The sequence below is a fragment of the Bradysia coprophila genome, unplaced genomic scaffold (assembly GCF_014529535.1).
Source record: "Bradysia coprophila strain Holo2 unplaced genomic scaffold, BU_Bcop_v1 contig_324, whole genome shotgun sequence".
Lineage (NCBI taxonomy): Eukaryota > Metazoa > Arthropoda > Insecta > Diptera > Sciaridae > Bradysia > Bradysia coprophila.
The window spans coordinates 4,762,499-4,786,702 of record NW_023503584.1 but is presented as its reverse complement, the minus strand read 5'-3'; the positions used below and the strand labels follow the sequence as shown (position 1 = coordinate 4,786,702).

The 24,204-nt window shown below is 32.7% G+C and overlaps 1 protein-coding gene and 1 long non-coding RNA gene across 6 annotated transcripts in view; one reads left to right on the top strand and one right to left on the bottom strand.

Annotated features, from left to right (window-relative positions):
• Positions 1-24,204, bottom strand: part of LOC119079630 (protein grainyhead) — a 155,029-nt gene that overhangs the window by 65,605 nt on the left and 65,220 nt on the right. The gene's annotated exons all lie outside the window — the stretch shown is intronic.
• On the top strand, positions 1,958-14,096 carry LOC119079648. Its single transcript, XR_005088203.1, has 2 exons — positions 1,958-2,258; positions 13,879-14,096. It is a non-coding gene; the product is annotated as an uncharacterized LOC119079648 (long non-coding RNA).

The following is a 24,204-nucleotide window of genomic DNA, read 5'->3' as shown; positions in this document are numbered from 1 at the left end:
ATTGCTCAGATCTCATAAGATTAACGTGAAAGTTCAAAAAAATCAAAACAATTTAATAACAGAAAATCGAAAAATTCAAAAGTTAATAAATCAAAAATATGCATGTCGGTGATGGTTGTTTTGCTTTTTGTTGGTAACATCATTTGCTCTTGTTCGATCTTCTTTCTTCTTTTTTTTCTCTGCAAGTATATTTCAAAAACATTTAACTGTTAAACACGTCTTTTACCCTTCACACACAATGTTTATGGACATGGTTTTGCTTCGCATTTCATTTTTAAAATAAACATTGAAACTACCGCAACCGACTCCTTGCATGCACATTTTATGTGTGTATTTTATAATATGATATGGCGATGCACACATTAAAATTTTTGCATTGAAGGTATGCATGCCAGCGTATATATACAATGCAATTACCTGCACAAAGTCGATTTTAAAGTAATAATTAGTTAAATGCAGAAGGTTGCCTGCGGCTTATTTGTTAGTAGCGCTCTCCGATACTTTTAAATATTAACCAATAATATTTTAAAATTTACATAGAATTTGCATTTATATTTTATGTCATCCAATTTTAACATCAGAAATTATAGAGTGCAGCGCTGCAGTTTGTTACTTGGTCTGTAGATATTTAAACGTTATAAGCAATCAATGGTAATGGTTATTAACGCCGTATTATAATAATTTTTTTTTTTGCATATAAGCCAAGATTTTCTCAGCACAAATCTTAGTCTATTTTGATCAACAAAAAATATTTCCTTCCGTAGCTTATAGAGTCGAAAAATGTAAAAAATATTAGCGGATTTAACAGGCACTGTTTTTCAACGTGTGAAATAAAAAAAATGTTGCTGAAGCCTCATTGCTTGCACTTGGACACTTGGATGCTTTGTGGCAACGCACCTCGACGAAGAGAGGGTACCTTAAACCTTAACCTTACCTTAACCTAACCTTAAATATGGTACTGAAGCTTGACAGTATGTCACACAACTGTAAAACACTGTAAAATACCATTTCATACAAAATAGTACTGTATTTGGCAGCTGTCCACTGTGATAACTCTTGCTTGAAGTGCGTTGGGGACGAAAGTGAGGAATTTTTTGATTTTTTTGTGATTTCGTGCCTCTGTGTAAAGTAGTATACGTTATAGACCGATTTTCCTACCTGCCCTATACGAAAGTTGACCATTACATAGCAATTTGCCCCCTGCGAAAATTATCCATTCGTGTGGACTATCTTCGATTAATTTTTTTTCCATTCATTTTCCTGCATAGTGCATGGTGCAGATAGTAAACCAGAATACATTGGATGCTGCTACGTACGTCATTACTTTGTGCAACTCGCAAACTCGTGTGCTTTTGAGCAACTTGCTTCGTGACTGTATTTCGACAAGTATATATGTATACCTCGCTTGCTGCTTGCTGCTTAAAAATCCACTTGTGAGTTTGCTTTTATCACAAAGTAGTTACCTCATATTATGAATTACTTTCGCAGCATCCAATGTAACCTACTATTCCGAGCTCCTGCATACGCCAAATGTATGGAAAAAATTTCAAAAATGTACATATGTCACACACCCCTATCAAGACATAAAGAGTGTTCGCAATTAATTTGTGACTGCAATATTATCGGCAATAAAAAGTTTAACAAATTGTCCTGATGATATCAACCAGCATCTCACCAGCCTCACCCAAAGTCATTTATTGTTTTTTTTTTAAACAAAAATGTGCATAGTAACATGCTGAGCAAACTTTAGATTTCGACGATAAAGAAAGCTCATCATAATTTATCGTATTCAAGCCGAAAATAGAGGAAAAAATATATATATTTCGCTTCGGTTATCTAACCAGTAGATACCACAACGACCACTGTGTTCATTCCATATATATGTGGATATTAACATGTCTATTAACCTTGAAATATATTAGTCGACAACAAATATTATCAAAATGCAATGATTTATTTATACGAAACACACTCCGGAATTTAAACAAAATGATATCACCGCTATCACACCAGCAAGTCACACAAAAGTATAAAATTTGTTGTTTTTTTAAATGTGTTGCCTTTTATTAATAAAAATGTCGTATATATATTTATGTCCGAAGCCTAAAACCTCTATTTGTTACTCAAATAAAAACACGGAAAAATAAAATCGAAAAACGGAAAGGTCATTTTAATTAACCCTGTGCGGTGTATCGTGAGGACCATTTTATACACATGATATGGTGGCTGGTACAAGCCGTATGGGTAAATCGTGTGAAGTGCGTTTGTTTATTGTTTATTATTGTTATTGAGCTTTTGAGAGGAAAATTTATGTAAAAGTAATTATTTTATCGATTGCAACCACACAATTATTGCAATATATAGGAAGAAATATGAGTTATGCGATTTTCTTTGAACGCTATTTTCTCCATTGTGTATTCAACGAATAAAAAAATATATTTATCGATAGCCTCTTGTAGTGTTAATAGAAAACCATACTTTTACTTCCATTGCTCAAGCAGCCAATTTATGTATCGAAACTTCCGGTTGATTGTTTAATTTATGTGAGCACCAAAATGATATGACTATAATATGAATGCATATAATGCCACAACATCAATTTGCAACAAATTCTGCATCATAAAAAAGAGACAATTTTCTGATCACACGAAAAAAAAAAATTTTTAAATTAAATTGAATACTTAAGTCAAATATGAACATTTTCTTTCAATATTCAGCGCATTTTATAAAATATTCTACGTGTTTGGTAATTTATTAATGCATTTCTAATCTCTTTGCAATAAAGCAATCAACCGATTGGTTTGCATGACATAAATGATATTTTAAGCATGAGAACGGACGGTTGTTGTTGTTTTTTTTTCATTCCTATAAATTTTTGCAGCTTTGAAAAGTTAATGTCGACAGACGCGGATTGTAAGTACATGGCGATATTTGTGTTATAAATATCTTGTACCAGCTAAAGCTAACATACATGTAGTCGTGACATATAGATTACGAATTCTAATTGGTTATATATTTTCTCAAATAATGATATTTAAACGACATTTATTAGGTTTGTATCAATTGATTTGATTGCATTTTTGCATAAATATACTTTGGGCACCACAATTTTTGTTTTTATTGCGCTACTTACGTATGCAGGTTTTTTATTTGAATTCATATTTCTTGAGCAGTAGCAATTGGTTTCATAATTACCTGAAAATAAAAATAAAAATTTGTCATTAAAATTGCTGAAAGTTTAAATTGATTTTAATCGATAAAATGTTATATTAAGATAGATGAGAACCTAGTTAGACTATAGAACGAAAAGAAATCTGACCCTTACAATGACCACTTAAAACGAGATGTAAAAAAATGTAGTTTTAGCGAGATATCAGTATCATTTTAATGATTTTAAGTTGTGCTTTAAATTCAACTAAGCTTTTTCATTGTTAAGCCGCGTCGTAGAGTGCAGACATTAACAATCAATTGACATTGTCTATTCTCATTGAGAATTTCTCAATCAATAATTAAAGAGTCCGATCACGTTCGAGTTCTGTATAGCCCTACAGGAATTACGGAAAATTGGACGAAAAGTTTCAAAACATTATCTCGAAACTCTTACAAGCTTGAGGAGTCGTTACTTTTATCTCTTGACGAGTAACTCTGGTGGACATATGTAACCATGTAACTGTCGAAGAATTATAACTCTGGAGATTGTATTGTTCGCGAAGGGTTGTACCGCGGGTAAAAATACTGGAAAATCAAATCAAATGGTTAGCGAAAGTTGAAAGCAGGACTGAGAATTTTGTTGACTTTCTGTTAGATCGGTTACGTCTCATGATTGTAATAACTAGTTTCATAGAAAATCTATTACTTCGTTTGTTTTAACATTCTTGTTGCTATTATAATAGGACACCGGCTCATACACAATGATTATATTGTTCGTAGTTGTACACAACAGATGATTAGCAGTCTCCATAATATCATTGCTAAATTCACATGTCTTGTTCAATTTACTTCAAAATATATTTTCCATGAAGGTATTGGACATATTTGCTAAAAACAACCGAATTAGGTTTCCAGCAGCCTAGGTTTTATTGAAATTGAGGATTATGATATTATGACTAAAGCTGGTCGAAACTCTCTTGACACCTTTCCTATTTAACTTTCACCTTTTCATATACAATAAAACTTATGTGACGTAACCAGCAAGGTCGAAGTGTAGCAAAGCTAAACATTATAAAATGTTCTATATTCATATAACCATTTTCCTATACGATATCATCATACAATATATTGTCACCTTTCAAAAATGCTTGCTTATTAAGATTCAATCTTTTCCTTAGTTTAAGAGTCTTTACATGCTTTTGCTCGGTAGGTGCATTTTTTTTGCATTTTCGCATTTACCGCCCAGAAGCACTTAAGGTATAGTACGTAAGTGGTTACAAATTTCTATTTTCACGTACAATTACTTCGTTTGTATTAACTTACTGCATAAGACGAAATTAGCCAGAACTAGTTTATTTGTCGTCGCTGTCAATAACAGATGAGTATAACATTATGGGAAATGACAGGGACGATTTTTGGAAATAATAGTCACGGGACAATGTATGTCAAAATCATTTTTAGAAATGCGGAGGCTGAAAAGATTTATGAAATTTTGGGCATTACACACTTTTTCTAATGTGCAGCCAATAATAAATGATAAAGACGAAGAATGGATGGATTGGGCATTATTTTCTATAGTTTTGGTGTAATTTAAGACAGGAAATGAAAACACATTTCACTAGGTGTTGGCAATCCTCAATTAGAAATTAGATGAGCTGACTTGAAATACATTTGACGAGTTTCATGGATTTGAACTTTCACAGTTTTACAATTATTATTATTATCGTTGCTAGAAAGAGTATGTTAGCCGTCACAAACAATTAATTGTATGTTCACTTCGGTTTATATGGAAGGTGTTTTCAGACATCAATGTTTTCACAAAACGACTATGTGGTGTGCTATTTTAGAATTTTAAGATTACATGGCTAACACTTAGAGCTTGTGTACAGCTTAATGCTACAAAAGTATAAAATGTACTTCACATTTCAAAATAAATTGAAAGTAAATTAAACGAATGTTTTATTCAAAATAGATATGTCATATGCACTGAGACGTTGATGCATTAAATCTGGTTTTTCGTTTGATTTACATAAATATGAAGTAAAATGATAATCAATTAATCCAACAAATAAATAAAAAAAAAAAATTGAAGAAAAAAAAACAATTTCCATCCAATTAGATGGTATATATCAATTTGAAATGGTACTTGTGCAATGCTGTGTAGCGCTGTACATTCATTATAAATATTATGTCTACAAGTAAAACAAATCTAAAATTCAAATAAAAAAAATAAAGACCAACAACAACAACAGCACAACCGAACAGAAAAACATATTCGTCCAATAAATGATTATTTAAAGTTATAAATTTATTCAATAAATTGTTATTCATATATTAAAATTTAACTTCATTTAACCACCATTTATTTTATCTGTCTCAACTGATGAATGTACAATAAGTTCATTCATGCATTACACATTGTGTGCATACACAACACAACTATATATGTATATATGATACACTGGATTATATATCTAATTTATGTGTAAAGATTAGCTATATGAAGATGGAGATGTGACTTTATATATAAATCTCTTCTTTTTCCAACAAAAAAAAGCAAAAACAAAAAAAAAATCTTTGCCTTCATAAAATGCACATACAGACAGGTACAAATACTTAATACAATGTGCATATTATGATGAATATAATGTTGCATTTATCTGTACAACATCCCGAAACGTGTTTATTTTATAAGAACAAAGATATTTATGGTGCAGGTATAAATTATTATTATTATTTTTATAAAAGCCAATATGTAAAATTGCATTGTTTTATTCACATCAAAGTGAGGAAAGAGAAGAAAAAAAACGGTATCATCGTCGGATAATGTTCATCAAAACGCGATAAACAGATTTATTGCAGTGCAAAATTTTAATATTTTTTTTATCATTTTTGTCTGATAAAAAAAAATTTGTCGAATATATCGATTGCGTCCGGTTGCCAGTTATAATGTTGCAAATGTTTGTATAGTTTAGTGAAAACATAAATGCCAATTTAAATGCACAATTTAGCAAGGTGTCACAAAGCAATAAAATTTATTTTGTATATTGTATGCAAAGTATGCAGCACAATAATAAAATAGTTTTCAGTTTTATATTGGAGGATACACTGCACACATTCTATTCAGGTATAATACATATCTCAATAATACTTCTGGTTAACTATAATAAATGTTTATTTTTCGAATAAATACGTGAAACTGCGAGGTGTTCACAGATATATACATGTAACAGTAATTTTTGTTCACATTCATCACGTTGGTTGTTCTTATACACTATTTGTAAAAGGCAACACAATGCTCTGCTCCAATCACTGGAAATGATAAATTATTTTCAAGGGGTGCAGATCTTTTTAGTAGGTAAAGAAGTTGTTCGTTATTTTGTTGCGAAATTTATAGTTTTACCGTTTATCTACTGTACAAGAAATAGATCCTTAAATTCGTTTTTAAAATACTTTCCAAATTTCATAAACCAAGGTTCTCGGTTCAGATTTTATTCTGTTCCCAAAAAAAAGATTTTTTTAAAAAGTGGACCTGAAACCGGTAAACTTATTTTTTTTAAACGACGTATGGATATATTCCTTAACGTATCTGATCCTAAATTGTCCAAAACCTCTTATCTTCGTTTGTTTACTAGTGGTGGGGAAGATGCCAAAGAATATTGGAACTAAAATTCGTAGATATTGATGTACCTTAGGAGGGGTATCTTTTCTAAGAAATTTCGTTACTCAATATGTAGAACTCAATATGTAGAAGATTCATAATACAAGTGAGTTATATGTAGTCTTTACGAACCGGTACACAATTCAATGTAGAAACTTACTTCAGAAGTTCCTTTTTTTTCTGTTCAGTTTCTTTTTTTTTAAATTATTACAAAAAAACATCCGCGTAGCTCTAGTATGACGAAATCAATTTAAAAGAGATACAAACTTTCCGACGAATCTGAATGCAGCGCGACCCTTCTTTCAGTGTAGCGCTATTGATTTCAAAAGTATTGATACTAGGTCCCACCTGTTGGGTGGGTCAGATCCCTTGACTGTCTGAACCTGAACTTTTTAATAGATGTTGTATTGGTAATGATTTATTGGTTGATTAAGAAGAAATCTCTCATTAATAATTCTGTTTTTTTTTTACTGAAAATCTTTGTAAAGTCTTGAGAAGTTATAAAACGATACTAATTTTTGATTCACAACTTCATTTTCTGTTACTGGCCTGGTTTTATGCTTATACTAGACCGTTATTGTCTATAAAATGATGAATGCCTTCAATAAAAATTAACGAGTGTGAAGTTTGCGGCCAGAGCGAAAGATCAAAAAATTCGTTTAGCAACAGCAGCTACATCGTTAGACCAATATAATGTATCTTGAAACCAAACCTCAGGAATTGAGTTACAAACAAATTTTCTTTATTTTTTATCGATGGAGAACCTAATTATAAGACACTTTGTCTCGTATCATATGCCAAAAAAAGTTAAAACTTTTTTTATAAATCATTTTGAAAGTCACTGAAAACACGAAAATTCGAATCGAAATACAAAAATGTTTGATGACATACTGCATTTCTATTCGAATTTTCGTGTTTTTAGTGACTTTCAAAATGATTTATAAAAAAAGTTTTAACTTTTTTTGGCATATGATACGAGACAAAGTGTCTTATAATTAGGTTCTCCATCGATAAAAAAAAAATTGTTTGTAACTCAATCCTGTGCTTTATCAAACATTTTTCTTTAAATCGGTTCAGAACACTGTAACTCGGGTTAACAAAGAGCAGAAAAGGCTTTTTCCGAGAACTACTTCCAGATGGTTGAACCAATACAACCCATTTTCGAACTTGACCTGAGGATTTCAATACTTCATCAAATAAAAAAAGTTTTTGCAAATCGGTTGAACTTTGCTCCAGTTATCATGATAACAAAGAGCAGAAAAGGCTTCTTCTGCGAGCTACTCCCAGATGGTTGAACCGATACCAACCATTTTCGAACTTGACTTGAGGATTTCAACACTTCGTCGAATAAAAAAGAGTTTTATGAAAATCGGTGGAGATTTACTCAAGTTATTGTGTTAACAAAGGGTACAAAATTTTAACATTTAACGTTTTTTCATCACATTTCAATACATTTTTAATCATAGTGAGCGTGTTATGTACGGTGCATTTGTTTTTGTAAAACCCATGACTTACAGTCAAGGGAATAAGGAATATGATAGCTGGGTATGACAGGAATATTGGAAGAAGAAAAAATTCAAGGCTGACAACTGAGTGAATTCTATAGAAACTGTAACAATTATACTGGAGAGAACATGGCAAGGCTGCGAAGTTTGGGGACACCTTTTCCATAAAAAGAAATTCACCAAAATCGAATTTGATTGGCGTGGTCAATTTTTAGTATGGAATTCACGCTATTGAACGTGTCATAATCAACGTGACCACCCCAACGTGGTAGTACACTCGAAATCATTTGCTGATTTACATGACTCTCTATATTTACATTACGTTAGTTTGACTCACCTGAATCTAATAACCTTTTCCATTTTTTTACAACAAATAATATTTTCCCCGTTAGTTTTTCGGTAGTGTTTTTTGTGCTACATCTCGTCATCTCCTCATTATTATCTTTTTTATCAAAAGACAAAAACGTTTGCAACCAAATGCATGGAAATTTTTAAATTCCGCCGTATCACATTTCTCGTATACCCTCTATTTTGACACAAACTGTATTCACGTTTACGCTCAATTTACTATACACATCGAATGAAACAGTTCTAAACTGTATCACACCATTTCCCAGTAAAAACAAACGTTGTCTCAAATTCATAAGTGCACTGTGTTGCATATGCAAATGGAAATAATAGGTAAACTGATATTTATCACACTGGTAAAAAAATTATTTACTTTCTTCTTCTTCAACTGTTTTTTTCTCCCGATCATCATCCCCATAACGCATTGTTAACATTATAAAATTTGAATATGACCCTGTATGTTGTGTATGTGTGTTACAACGCAATTTTTCGTTTTCCCTTTTCCGTTTTTATTTCTCATTCATGAACAAAAACTTCCAACGATTTTACGAGATAATAAATCAGTTTTCTTCTGTATTTATTGAATGTAACTCTTATATTCAAAGCGAATGTGATATTTTTGAAGATCTATTCTTTACAGATAGCCACATCATCGATGGGATTGTAACCCTTTCCACTTTTGTTGTTGGTTTTCGTAAGTTTGAGGATGTTAGTTAAATGTTCAGTTGTTAATTTTGCTGTCAATTTCTATTGGGTGTTTAAAAGAATTTGGAAATATCGTATTCAAAGCGAACAAGCCGATAAGACAAAGGCTTTCTTTTGAGGATTTAAAAAATGACATTTCAAAGTGGGCTAGGATAAGAAGGATTTGTAATGAAGGTGACATATTTCTTTGTCATTGATAGGAAACGGTTAAATGGTTCACATCCATCTGAATATTTCCAAAAATGAATCAGTTTTTTCTGATGAACCACGAACCACAAACTCATATAAGCTGTGTTTCGGATGCAAATTCTCTGACATGGTTTAACCATGGTTCTAACAATTTTGTAATTTGTTACAAGCCAGTCAGTTGCCTTACCCACCTTAACTACTCGTGTTCGGTTAATTGCTCTAAAATTGGCGTTGAACACCTGCACTTCAACAATTTGTAAGTAAGAAACGGTACATTCCAATTTGTCTCTAATATTCCGTCACCTTTTAACCCCTAAAAAACTTTCTACATTTTATTGCAATTAAACAACTAGAAATCACATGTTTACTACATTAGCAAACAAGTAATTTGCGCAATTTTATTCTTACAAATTGAATGTTTCTCCAAAGGCCGAATAAATGAATTAAGTCTCCGGAGTGTGTTCAAAAACTTAAACGGGAAAATAAATGCTCCGTTTAAGTTTTACATTTATATATTATAAAGTCATCACAATCGCGAGACGATCAAATAATGGCTTGAGGAGTGCACTGTGTACAGCATGTAAAGCAGAACATTCTAATTTTTATTAATATTTTAAAACATATTCATCATCAATGATGATATCGAGAAGTCTAGAAAATGTGACGTGTATTAATTAGGCAAATATATTATTAACTACCAACCACACTACCTACACGAAAAATTGTTTCCAAATGAGATAGTAAAATTCCATGAATGATTGGAATGGAATCATTAAATGTATACCTATATTTACAATGTAATGCCGTTTCGGTGTGCCAGTGTGCATACGCATTTTTTTTTTTGATCGGAGAAGAGATGGTCGGATAGGATAAAAATGACTCTTTGAAGAAAATGTTACGTTGCAGCAGAGGCTCTGGCCTGGCATACGATTCCTCGCTTTGATGATAGAGATTATCTCAATGGTATATACAACCGCATGAGGTTGATACATGGATTGCAATGGAAACAATGATTTATTTGTAGATATGTAGTTTTACAGCTAACTTTTATTTATATTCAAATAAATTGTTAGCAATATTTTCATTTTCTTGTTTGTTTTTGTGCATTTATTTTGTTATTTTCTTCTTCTCATTTTTTCTTCTTCGTGCTTTTCGATGGCTGTGTGCGTTCCGAGCTACAACAATGTTATTATATTTGTTCAAATTGTTATTTAGGTAAACAGAAAGTTATATATGAACGAAAAAGGAAAAGAAAATCCTGGCATTGTTTGTCATTAATCTTACTCATTCAATTGAAATGAGAAATTTATAAAATTATTACATAAAAAAAAGAAAGAAAAAAAAACCTTTGACAACGACATGATATGTATGTCTGTCCGTTGCGGATATATGAATAAAAAATTGAATTATCATCATTTATATTGTTTCCAATTTAGGTGAAATACGTGATCAGTTTCTTGGATATAGCAATTATCACAATTTAGTTTTTCAACAAAATTAATATTTGGAAGTTCTTTTTACATTCTGTTAGACTTCAGTTCAGAAATTTAAAAATTAAACTTTTATTGAAAGAGTTGTCGCTTCGTGCTAGAAAATTTGAAAACTTAAACATTGCAACTCGTCGGAACCGGCACGTTTTTTAATAAAATTTTAACTTTTAAGTTATACTCGCTGTTGAATCTTCAACATCTTCAACAGACGATCTGGCTACCAGTCAGATCTTTAGAATTGTGGACTTTGGGGCGGAGAATTAAACACTTTAATTCGGGCGTGTTGCCTTTTTCACTTCTATGTTTATTCTGATCATTTTTCTGTTTCAGTTTTCCACAGAAAACTCGATTCCATTTTAATGGCAAACTTCGATTCGCGCTCCAACACTCGCAGTGGAGGATATATTTTTCCTGGCTCATATAAAAATATTGGTCATAGTTCTGATGAAAAAATAATTAATCGTCAAAAGCGTTCACTTCTATGGATAATGGATAATGATGGATAGCATCATTATTTATGATTCCAAAATGATTTTGTCGTTACCTACCCATAATAGCCATCTGAAATTTTAATTTTCAAATTCCAATTCAAATGTTTGCAGTTTTAATCGATACAAGTAATAGTATTACATGACTAGGGATAAAAAGATGAAACGTAGAGTGTTCGTGTGAATTTTGTTGATCCGATGCGAAGCCAAGGTCAATAAACACACGAAAACGAGACTTTTCATCTTTTTATCCCGAGTTATGTAATGGATTTTACATGCCCGAGGGCGTCGAAAGACGTGCTTCAAAAATGAAAAGTACGGTTTTCGACGCATGTAGCTTGAAAATGTGTTTGATGTCAAATATGGATTCAAACAACTCTGAGGAAGTTGGGTTTCTAAAATTTGGTCCAAAATTATCATCTAACTTCTCAAAAGAAAAACGATGATGAAAAGTGATTATTACTTTGCAGAGATGATTTTAGGATAACATTACCGTGAAAACTAGTCATTTATGCGCCCTTGAAAATGAAAAAATATGTATTTTTATGCAACTGTTACCCTCTCGATTACACTTGTTGCAAGCAGAGTCTAGCTATATGTGTGAACACAATTTAAGAAAATCGTGAAAATTGTAGATAATTCACAAAAAACGCAAATTTTCAAAAAATAGGTAAAAACATAGCTAACGCCGACCCGTACGAAACACCTATTCGTATCAAAAGCCTTTAATGTGAAACTCTTCATTTCTCTTACTTCATTTTCTTCTCTGCTGAAAAACTATTCTTCCTTTTAAATCACTTACATTATCCACTCTTTGCCTTGTTATCATATACAACTAAATTGCCGGAGGCAATATAGACAGCCCCGTACGAAGACAAATTTCATAAATTCCTATTTAAACAGCTATATACCGCTATATTTAACTATATTTCACTATAAATAAACATTTCACAGATAAATATATGCTATTATATAGCTCTATATGCCTGTATATAGCTCAATATAGCTGTATATAGGTATATATAGATGTCCGTATATGGAATCCCTGAAACCCCACACACATAACAAATTATTTCCATGTTAACAGAAACTCTCTAAGTATCATTTTTCCCAAGATATTTCTATTTTACTAAAATCCAATATGGCCGCCGGCAGCCATTTTGTTAGGAGACCGGAAATAGTACCGACGCTTTACATTCGTTAATACCTTTCAAACAAAAAAAAATTCATGAAATTCGGTCAAAATTTACTCGAGATATTGTCAAAATACACCACGTTCACTGTACTTCCGAGTAGCCAGATAAGGGCTCACTCCAAGAGACCTAGCTCACGCTTCGGAGAACATAATTTCATAATTTTTTTTTCCCTGATTGGTACGGTCAATACCTATCTAATAAAGCTAAAACAGACGAAATATGTTCAAATGTGGCCGACCTACAAGCAAAAACTGCTTGCCGCCCTGTGCCTGTTCCACACCAAGGGGTCTAACTCACGAGTCGGTCATCCGATTTCCATAAACTTTTTTTTTGTCGATCGGTATTATAAATACCTTTTATTTGACGTATCACTTACAAGTTTAACGTTTAAATGTCCGGAGATATCTTCGAAAAACCGTAAAGCACTTATTGGGCCACAGCTCGGGAGGGGTCGATCCAAAATCACTCATCTTCGAACTTAGCCTGTCTTTTGACATTACCAAACGGGAAAAAAAGAATTTTCAAAATCGGATGCGTTTTACTCAAGTTATCGTGCAGACGGACAGACGGACAGACGGACAGACGGACAGACAGACAGACGGACAGACGGACATTTTTTTTTCGCGGATTTGGCATCTCTAGACAACCACAATAGGTTTCCCCTTACTCAGGGAGTCCAATTCGACGTGTTACAAACGTATGCGTAAACCTATAAGACCCCAGTACTTCGTACGGGTCTAAAAAATTCACGAATATTTATGAAAATCGAGAAAATCAAGAAAAACTTTTCAGATGTGCCTATGCAAAGGTACAATTCGAGTAAGTTACATTTCATTATCATCTACGAAATGTGTTGTCTCTGTTGCTTTTATATTAGAAAAGTATGTGACTAGGTGTCTGTTATCGACAACGATGACAAAAATGAGCAATTGATAGTGATCTCTTATATAACAAAACGTAAAAGATTTTGCAACAAGAGCAGGCTGATACTTCAAACAAAAGAAGTCCCAGCTATAATGATTATATCACGATACACTTTCTGTTTAAGGTTTTAAAATTTCATTTATTGCACATTTGAAACGATATCCTTCGTTGAATCTTTTTTTTTCTTTGAAGTAAAATGTGGCCATCTCATTCTCGTTGCAGATATATATATTTTTGAGCAAAAACAATGGACGATCGATCTACGCGTATCGAATATCAATTACTCAGTCTCACGTACATATAAATATGTTTGTACGAAGAAAAAAAATGTACGTTACATACAGACTGAATGTGGACACATATCGGGTAGGCATTTTATATATAATTTATATATTGTAAAATGAAGTTAAAGTGATTCAAAATAAAAATACGAAACCAAACAAAAAACTTTTTTTTTGCCTTTGCAATATATTTTTATGGTTTTAAGTACAAGTGAAGGTAAATTTCTTCGATTGAAAATTCAGTGTGCATTGTTGATTCAAATAAATGCATACAGTGATGGCGATATTTTAACGTATTGTTCTCTTTCGAGTTCTCTTTTTTTATCCTCATCTGATTCGAACATTCAATCGATTTTAAGATACATAAGATTTAAGTCGATGGAAGGCTGATTAATTTTTTTAAGATTATTTTCTGAAGTTAAAAATTTCAGATTGAAATGTGGATAGAATTTCTTTTTGTTTAAAGTTACTTGACCGAAGAAAAGTCTGCGCTCTACTTAAATAATATTGTCCGTTGGAGCCGTGAATAAATTTCGTAAGTCACTTTTTTTGATTGAAATGAACATAAGGATCTCTTAATGATATAAAAACGGTTATATCTTTATAAATGAAATCGAGATTTTGTTGATCCCTTTAGGAGATCTATACCAGACATAAAAGGTCATTGGTAACTCGAAATGTGTTTCGGAAACGAATGAAACTAATTGAAATTAAAAATTAATAAGCAAAGCGAACGGACTGCAAATTAAACTATTTAGATGTAACGAAGAATGACACCAAATTAATGAGTTTATGAAAGGAAGAAACAGCGAGATTTCAATATAAAGTAGAAGTTGAAAACCTGAGACAAAACTGGAAGATGTACCACGTACTAGGTTTTTAATTTACTAAGTGAAAACGACCGCAATATGTCCTTAATTGTAGAATCAATTCCTGAGAAACTCCATACCATCAACTAGCTCCAGAGACTTCAGACGATCGGGCCCATAACCTGTAGATTTTTAAAAGAAATGGAGTCACTACACATTTATTATAAAGACAACCACAACAGCATAGTGAATACGATTTGACTACTATCATTATCAGCATAAGTAATGGTAAATTATTTATCTTACGGAGAAATTATGGAAATTAGATATGAGGGTGTTTGTGTTGCCGAGCAGACACATTCAACTGAGTAAATCCATTTTTCCTTATTTTATAACCTTATTTTCTCCACTCAAATGTGGTGAGAATAAGGCGTTTTCTTGACGCTCTATCTGATGAAAGTTCAAGTGAGAAAATTTTTGTTTATGGGGTGAACAAGAGTTTCTTCTCTTTGCAACTGTCGTTTTGTTTTGGTTTTGAAAAATGGTGAAACCGATTGATATGTTTGTTTCGTGGATAAAAACGGTTATTATTGCAACGCACGGATGAAAAATTATGTGTTCACCTCGGGGAGAAATAGAAAATTCCAACAAGAGCGACAGTTTGCGTCCAGAGCAAAGCGTAAACAATGTTACAATGTAAGAAAATGGTGCTTGGATTTACTTTATACATAAATGTTTGAAGGGTTAATGCTGAATGTTATCAATAACATCACCAACCGTTGCATTTTATTATTTAATTATAATTTTCCGTAGTATTAGATAGATATAATTGCAATTACAGCCACAGTAAGGCTTCATTTATTGCATTAAATTTACAATTGACGTACGATGTACGTACACAAATTAACGGTTCTAAATTCAAACTACTATAATTAAATTAAGCATTAAAGTGTCATCATCATCAAACTGCACTCTCGTGGCTAGAGCATATACATTTATATACAGTGAGTAATTCTCTAAAATGTTTGATTTCAGTATATTTAGCTAATCCTTCTGTCACATCTTTTGACAGCTTTTTACGTTTTAGTACGTTTTCTCTCCCAGTAGCAAAAACCCAATCCCAGCAAAAAAAGAAACTATATCGAATGCCGCAAATGCATTTAAAAACGAACATTCGGTGAAATACTTTTTTATCACACCAAATGTTTATCATTTTATACAAATATGTTTATCTTTATAACAAATCAACATCAGTGATGTGCATGTAATTTAAACAAAGCAAAATCAATTGTTTATGTGTTACATTTACATTATGGAAGAGAAATGTCCCATTCTTTTTCCAAATTTGTGTACTCAAGCGAAAGAAATTGTCATTTATTTGCGTTAAATGAATTTTACTAAACAATTCGACGTTATTATCATCTTATTGACATTGAAACTATATAAAAAATAGTAGCTTCCAATCTAGGTACTTTTACTCATCGTGATACGAGATAACAAATTATTTTCCGTGTATTGTACATACCAACTTTCCTGTAAGACAAATCTTACGGTGTTTGTACTTGTCTTCTTTTGCTATGCATAAAAAATGCATATAGATCGTCGACATATTTTGTGATCGGCAACTTTGTCAGTTTTTCCTTTTACATTTTCTAGTTTTTTTTTAATGTTAAAATTACAACCATAAGATACATTTTGAAATGTTGCATTGAATGCAAATAGAATTACTTCGAATTACATGGATTACTTCGGAGGGACATTTTTGAGATCTCGTAAACAAAATAAAAGTTGACAAATTAATTTGTCGTCGATTTTATGCATTTTTTATGCGTGGCAAAAGAAGGCAGTAACATACAACGTAATATTTGTGTTACATAAAAGTTGGTCGCACAACTATAAACACCAAAATCGTTTTGTGAGCATTCTAGACAATTAAAATTTGGATTGAAATGAAAAATATTTTTTTTATAGTTTCAATGTCAATAAAATGATATAACGTCGAATTGTTTAGTAAAATTCATTTAACGCAAATAGACGACCATTTCTTTCGTTTCAGCACACATGTCGTCGATTTGTGTGCATTTTTTGTGCATATAAAAAAAGACAAGTAAATTGAATACCGCAAATACATTTAAAAAGGAACATTCGGTGAAATACTTTTTAGCAATTCAATTGTTTATTTGAATCATTTTATTAATTGAATACACAGAGAAAAAATTCGGATTTAATGTTTAATCTACGGAAAGATTACGAATATTTTAAATATTTCGAAAGATTTCGTTTCAATCTTTTTTCAAAGATTACAAAAATTAAATCTTTCGATAGATTGAGTTTCGGTTTAAAATGTCTAAAATTGATAGTAGCAATTAGAAGTGAAGATTTTGCCACGAAAATGTTTTGTTTTTGTTAAAAGTTCATTGTCCTGGTATCTAGAGTTTATGATTAGAAGCTACTGCCATGAGTAATTTTTAGTCATCTGTTAGCGATGCAAAAGTAAAAACCACAGCATCCAAATGTTTCAGATTTCTTTTTTTGCTTTTCTTAAAGGATATTGATTTTCGAGTAAAGAAAATCGGTGAAAAAGTAAATAATTCTTCCATGCAAACTGGTCTGTTATACTTCTTAATCAATGGTACAATTAAATATGGGTGAAAAATATCGTTATTATAATATTTTCCATACGCTTATGGTACTTTTCAATAGTTTTGCCAGGCTCAACTTCCTTATCGTTGCTCATACAGATTTATGAAGTATGATAATAGTTTATTAAATAATTTAATAATAATTAAATAAAAAAAATGTTGCCTTCGATTAGGATTTGAACTCGTCTACTATGATGGTTACCTCAGTTGGTACAAATTTTTCGTTCAGAAGATTAATTTTTTAATCTTTGAAAGAGTAAAATCTCCGTAACAACGGTGCGAAAATAAATCTTGCTAAGATTACGAACCCAATAGCTCAGTGGTAAAGTACAGGACTGGAGATACGGAGGTACCGAGGTGAACGAGTTCAAATCCTGATCAAATTAAGTAAAAAAAAACATTTAATTTCAACTAAACAAATATTTCCAATTTCAGAATAAATAAAACAATTAAATCTGACTCAATATTTCAAATAAATGTTGGAAAAAATTTTTTAATTTCAAAATAATAAAATTGAAATCCCTTTGAAGATTTCGATCTAATCCATCGACAGATTATTTTCGAAAGATTAAATGCAAGTAATCTTTCGAAGATTTGCAGGCAAAAATGCTAATTAATCGATAGTTAAAATTCAGTTTAGGGCAATGTTTAAGAAATATTTAGAATGAATGAAACTAATATTTAGTCAAATTAAAGCAAAATCGTCCAATATAATTTCTGTAGGGATAAGCTCGCGGAAGCTTATTTTATATTTTCCATTACGTATAAGGAAAATTAAGTTCGCCCGAATGTAAGAGGAAAATGACTAAACTGAAATTGGTCTCCGCGGAGGTTTATTTTTACAAGGTTCTCGATGAACTTGTTCAGCACTCTGAAAACTTGCAGGGCAATCTTTATTTCATGGTTTTTTGGGCTTCGAAGGCACCGTGAACATTGTTTGAAAAAACTCAAAGTATTTTAATGACAATTGATATGTTTTGCTCCACATGTTTTTTGTTCATAGTTCTCAAACCACTGGACCGACGTCGTTCAGACTTCAGTACTCTCACTTCCAATCGGGTGAAATGTACAAAAATTCAGTAAACAATTTTATTTTCTTGAGCCAAGTGTACTTGCACTCAAGCCAAGATAAGTGACTCTCTTATTTTTCTATGCACAATATTAATGCGAAGCGACGACAGCTGCCAAATTGTTTAGTCAAAATTCAGCAAATTTTACTATTTTGAGAAAAAAGCGTCAATCGAAAATTAAATTGCAGTTTTGTACTACAAAACATTTAGAGATTAGCCGGATGATCCACAAAGTCTACTTTTCTCACTTGCTTGCACATATCAAGATTGTCTGCCTGTCTTTTTTTCTATGCACAAATTGTGCATGCAAAGCGACGACAATTGTCGTTTTTGTTGATTTGTTCTTTATTTCATGCGGCATGCGGGTGAATTTTTATGCGTACATTTCAGAGACTTTCGGATTTGTAGACAAAAATGCTCGTTAAATCGAGAGTCACTTTAGGGCAAAAATTCTGTTTAGGGAACTTATTTTTAGTCGAATTATCTACGAGTAATTATACCTAGAGGGAGGCAGCCATCACAGCCCACAAACCTTTTTATATTTTTTTGAGAAGGAATTTGTAGTTGGAAACATTTAAAATTCCCCATTTGATATAATAGTTATTTGTTAACCAAGGAAAAAAATGGAAATTTCATTTCGACTGTGTTTTCTTTGTGGCCAGAGCGTAGCGAATTTTTCACCCGAGGAAATGAAATTTCCTACTTTTTCCCCGAGGTCGACACATAATTTTTCACAAGGCATCCGGAGGTTCATCGGAGGTGAGAAAATGACTATTGTCTCTCCCATCGAAATCAAATGGTATTATATCTGAAGTTATCTCGTACGCGTACATTTTCTTTTTGATTTCACAAAGTTGCCGATCACAAAAATATGCCGTCGATTCATATGCATTTTTTATGCATAGAAAAATAAGACATAACAGGAACAAGCAATTTGTCTTACAAGAAAGTTGGTAGCATAACAATAAACACCAAAATGGTTTTGTGAGCTGGGCTGTTTATAGACGGTACATTCCCTGCGAGAAAATTGTTTAGTTAAAATTCAGCGAGTTTTACTATTTTCTGAAAAAGCGTCCTTCGAAAATTGAATTGTAGTTATGTAGTACGAAACATTGTAATTTTAGAGATTACCCGGATGATCCACAAAGTCTACCTTTCTCACTTGCTTGCAGCACATATCAAGATTGCCTGTCTTTTTTTCTATGCACAAATTATGCATGCAAAGCGACGACGATTATTGTCGTCTTTGTTGATTTGTTCTATGCGGCATGCGGGTGAATTTTTATGCGTACATTTCAGAGACTTTTCGGATTTGTAGACAAAAATGCTCGTTAAATCGAGAGTTAACATTCAGTTTAGGGCAAAAATTGTGTTTAGGGAACAGAATGAAACTTTTTTTTAGTCAAATTGTAGAAAAATCGTCCCCTGTAGGAATGAGCTAACGGAAGTTAGATTTATATTTTCCATTATGTATAAGGAGAATTAAGTTGGCTCGAAGACAAATAATGTATTTCATGTTTTGTAAAAGGAAAATGACAAAACAGAAATTGGCTTTCGCCGGGGCTAATTCTTACAAGGTTCTCGAGGAACATTTTCTGTAACATTTTCTGTTGAACGGAACCTGCCTGTACTAGCAATGTAGTTCAGTGAGAAAAGTCGAATTCATCCGTGTACAAAATCTCTGAATTTTCCAGAGATTGTTTGAGAAGAAATTCGTAAAAACAGTCAGTAACTTTTTAAATTCCCCAGTTGATATAATAGTTATTTCAGAAATTTTGTTTGAAAATGAAAATTACTTATCTTTGATTCCAACTTATTTATTTGTGGGAATTCAATCCCGTATGATTGCTAACAAATATCATCGCCCGTAGGCATATACGATGACAAAGAGTTTTACTTATAATAATTCCTAACCGGTGGCGCTATTAACGTTATTGACCCGGAGAATGGCCTGAACCCCTCAGTGAGGAAAAGAAAAGCAAGATATTATACAAAATTGAATTGTTTCCCACGATTGTTTCGTTTGCTCAGCTGTTGATATCGCATACAGGTCATTGAACTAAGCCAATTGATCAGCTGTGAGGTGGTGATTGACATTCGTATTCATAATCATAACAAAGGACATCGTTGACCAGTTTCCACTCGAAACACTTGTTTTGACGCCGCGTTCTATTTGATTCAACTAAAATTGTGCTCGATAAATTTGTCCTAAACGGATTGAAATTTAAAGGACCTTGTTGGATAAACCATAACCAGATCGACCAGAAAAAATGAAATTCTCAGCGAGAACCCATTTGAAGTGATGAGTTTGGTTTTTGCTTGACTAGTGTGTGACGAATATTTATTTCATAAATGGAGCACTAGTTGATGGGAACGAAACGTGCTTAAGATGAATCGTTTGGTGATAAAGGAAGGAAGCGTTCGGTGGAGTAAACCAACGGCCAAGTCCTGTAATTCGACACCAATACTGCAACGTTGGATGATTCAGTTGTTTATTAAAGCGATGAACCAACACAAAAATTTAACTGAAACTCGATCAAAGCTAAGTGTTTGTTGATATTTTATCTACATTTGTCAACTTCCCTTTTACTTAATCCTAGGTTTGCAAGTGGGCCAAGTTAGGGACTAATAGCGACCCCAAACATGGGTACTGGAACAACCATGTTCGTGGGTTGTTTCAAACGATTCGGTCATCAAACTGTATCGGATGACCATGATATGGATGTGACTCGAAAATTTGTATGACTTCATGAAACGCTCCGGAATTTTTGTGATGATACGGTCAGTGAGTTTGTTTTTCTTTTTGTTGTTGAATGGCTGACTGGATTGTATTTATTGGTTTTTGTTGATCCGATATGACCTAATTGTCCTTATAACGTAGCTATTGTTGTCGATATAATTATTGTTGCCGGATGGAGTTTAATCCAATAATTTGGTGTTGGTCTTCCCGACCCCAAGTACGTTCATCAGCTCTACAACCGAATTTCTTTTGATTGGCCACCAACTCATCAAGGATTTGTTGAACAATTTTCCAATAATTTCCAAACGGTAACGCCCATTCTATGATTTCGAAAAAAAATTGTCACGTTCGGACCAAATTTGAAATACGTTGAATTAAACGCAACGCCTTTAAATGGAAAATCTTCGATTCTGCTTGCTGCTAACGGTTGATTGATTCAAATACGACGTAAGGGTTTCGTCGATTGTAGGTGCGGTAGACTTTCGCTAATTGATACTGCTGCTTGTTGAATTCTGGCGAGTTTGCCAGAACAGTGCCATTACATTTTCTTTTTGTTGTTCGATGACCCTCACTACCTCGCTTATTTGAATTGATTGATTGGAACTTTGTGCTTCCAGAAGGTCGAAGTATGAATATGTCAGCACAACGGAAGCATCGAAAATACTGAAAGCTACGTCATACTTTTTCGATACAGTTTCTTCATGTTTGATTCGAAAACTAAAATCTGTTGACTCCATCATCGTTGTATTAGCATCGTAAATTTTGTCCCATAAAGTCGTGACGACCTTGAGTTTTCTATCGAGAAGTATCTTTGTAATTTCATCGACCTTCAATTCCTCGTAGAATTCCTCCAAATCTTTGATATTCTGTTCATGTATCTCCAATAATCTTTGCATTTTAATATTTTCTATTCATTTCCAGATATTCAAACACTGAACGTTGATCAATTTGCTCATGATGACGAGGTCAACTCTACGACCGTTTAATTATGAATTTAATAGATTCCAATGTACGGTTGATTTTAATAAAATTGTTGAATTAGTTTGCTGACTTCGTTGTTCCTCTTCACCAAATTAGGGAACCCTTGGCCAGATGAACTTACGTTAATGACCGTCGATCCACAGAAAAATGTTATGCTGGCAAAGACTGTTCTCGTACTGTGTATAGTATGTGTGGCGACTTTCTTTTGTTCGTCGCAATTCGTTTACTGATGATGGTTGCACTTTATGTGATTTTATTAAAAAATTAATCTTGTGCGGCCGTTTAATATGCTGTTGCCGATTATTTGATTTTATTACAATTATTTGTGGCCGTTAATTTTTCAGTAGCCGTTTCTTTAATTTCTCGGTTTTTTGTCTGTTTGGCCGGAACTTTTCACTGTCGGCGTTTTAACTTTGTTTAGCCGATAGTTTTATGTAATTTTATTTTAAATTGTTTGGTGTAATTGATCGATATTTAATACATTTTTAAATTCGCAGCCAAATTACAGATGGCCTTCCTTTGTTCTTTAATTCAATTTTTAATAGTGGACTGTATTTTATTTTATTTCACTGGGGAATTAAAAAAATTTGACTATTGTCTCTCGCATCGAAATCAACAAAGTAGAAATGTATGACAAATCAACAAGCACGACCACTTTTGTATGCATAATTTATGCATAGAAAAAAAGACTTGTGTAAGTAAATAAGAAAAGTATACATCTAATTACCCTCTAAAGTTAAAAAAATTTTCTCACCAACTAATTTGCTATTGACCAGCACTTTATTTCTATATGCATATTTCATACATATTTATCTTGAAATCGTTAAGTTTTGTCCTATTGAAGGCAATTTTCTTCAGTCCATCTTGCACACGCAAATTTAATGCTTATTATCCCTTTTACGAAATTTTAGTGAAGTAAAACTGTGTGTGAGTTCACCTATTACGCAGTTGAAAATTGCGTTATTTTGCACCGTGTGCCAAATTACCACACGCCATTCAGCTCACTATTTTATAGAAAAAAGCAAATCAAATTTTACGTCTAACGTCTTAATGTCAGTCTTTATTTCTATGCACAAATTATGCATACAAAGCGACGACAGTTGTCGTGTTTGTTGATTTTTGCTATAGGTCAACGCACTTCAAGCAAAAGTGATCATAGTTGACAGCTGCCAAATAGAGTAATATTTTGTATGAAATGGTTTTTTACAGTGCTGTACAGTTGTGTGACACACTGTCACGTTTCGGTACCCCATTTAGAGTACCACGCATGCTTGAAGTGCGTTGTATCGGGTAACATCTCATAAAAGTGAATTTTTGAACGTAACTTTCACAGAATTTTTGGATCTGTAGGCAAAAACGGTCGTTAATCGAGAGTTAAAATGCAGTTTAGGGAATAAGTCGTAATGAAACTAAGTCAAATCATCACAAAATCCTTCGCTGATAACATTTAATGTAAGAATTGGCCCGCGAAGCCTAATGTTATGATTTTACTTGAACAAAACATAAGCTCTCTGGAAGACATTGTAAACGTTCTGGTTAAGGTACTGCGAAATTGTGCAACTTTTTTTTTATTTTCCATTGGATCAATTTTCATAAATTGGATCAATTTTCATAAATTATTCTGTGGAAAGAAATTTGTATCCAACGACGGCCCATTATAGACACTCGGTGGCTACATGCAGATTTGCAACAGATTTGTTGGTGTAGTCTTCGTTCTTCACTCTAACACCAGCTCGAACACCAGCTTTATGTTGCGCAGAGGCATTTCGTTTTTAGATGCGACAATTAAATGAAGCGGAGACGCTTATTGAGCGTGCACAAACGACTCCATATCCACTTGAATCGACAGAACAAATACATTCTTCAGGTCATCTTTAATGATCGCTAAACGTAGGAAATTGCGACTTCCTCTGATCCATCTGTTCAGTTTTGATAACCACATACAAAGCTCTCTTTTTGTCACCGTCCGATCGAAGTTTCAACAGTCGCAGAGCAGATGAAGCGGTGATACAAATTTCNCACGAG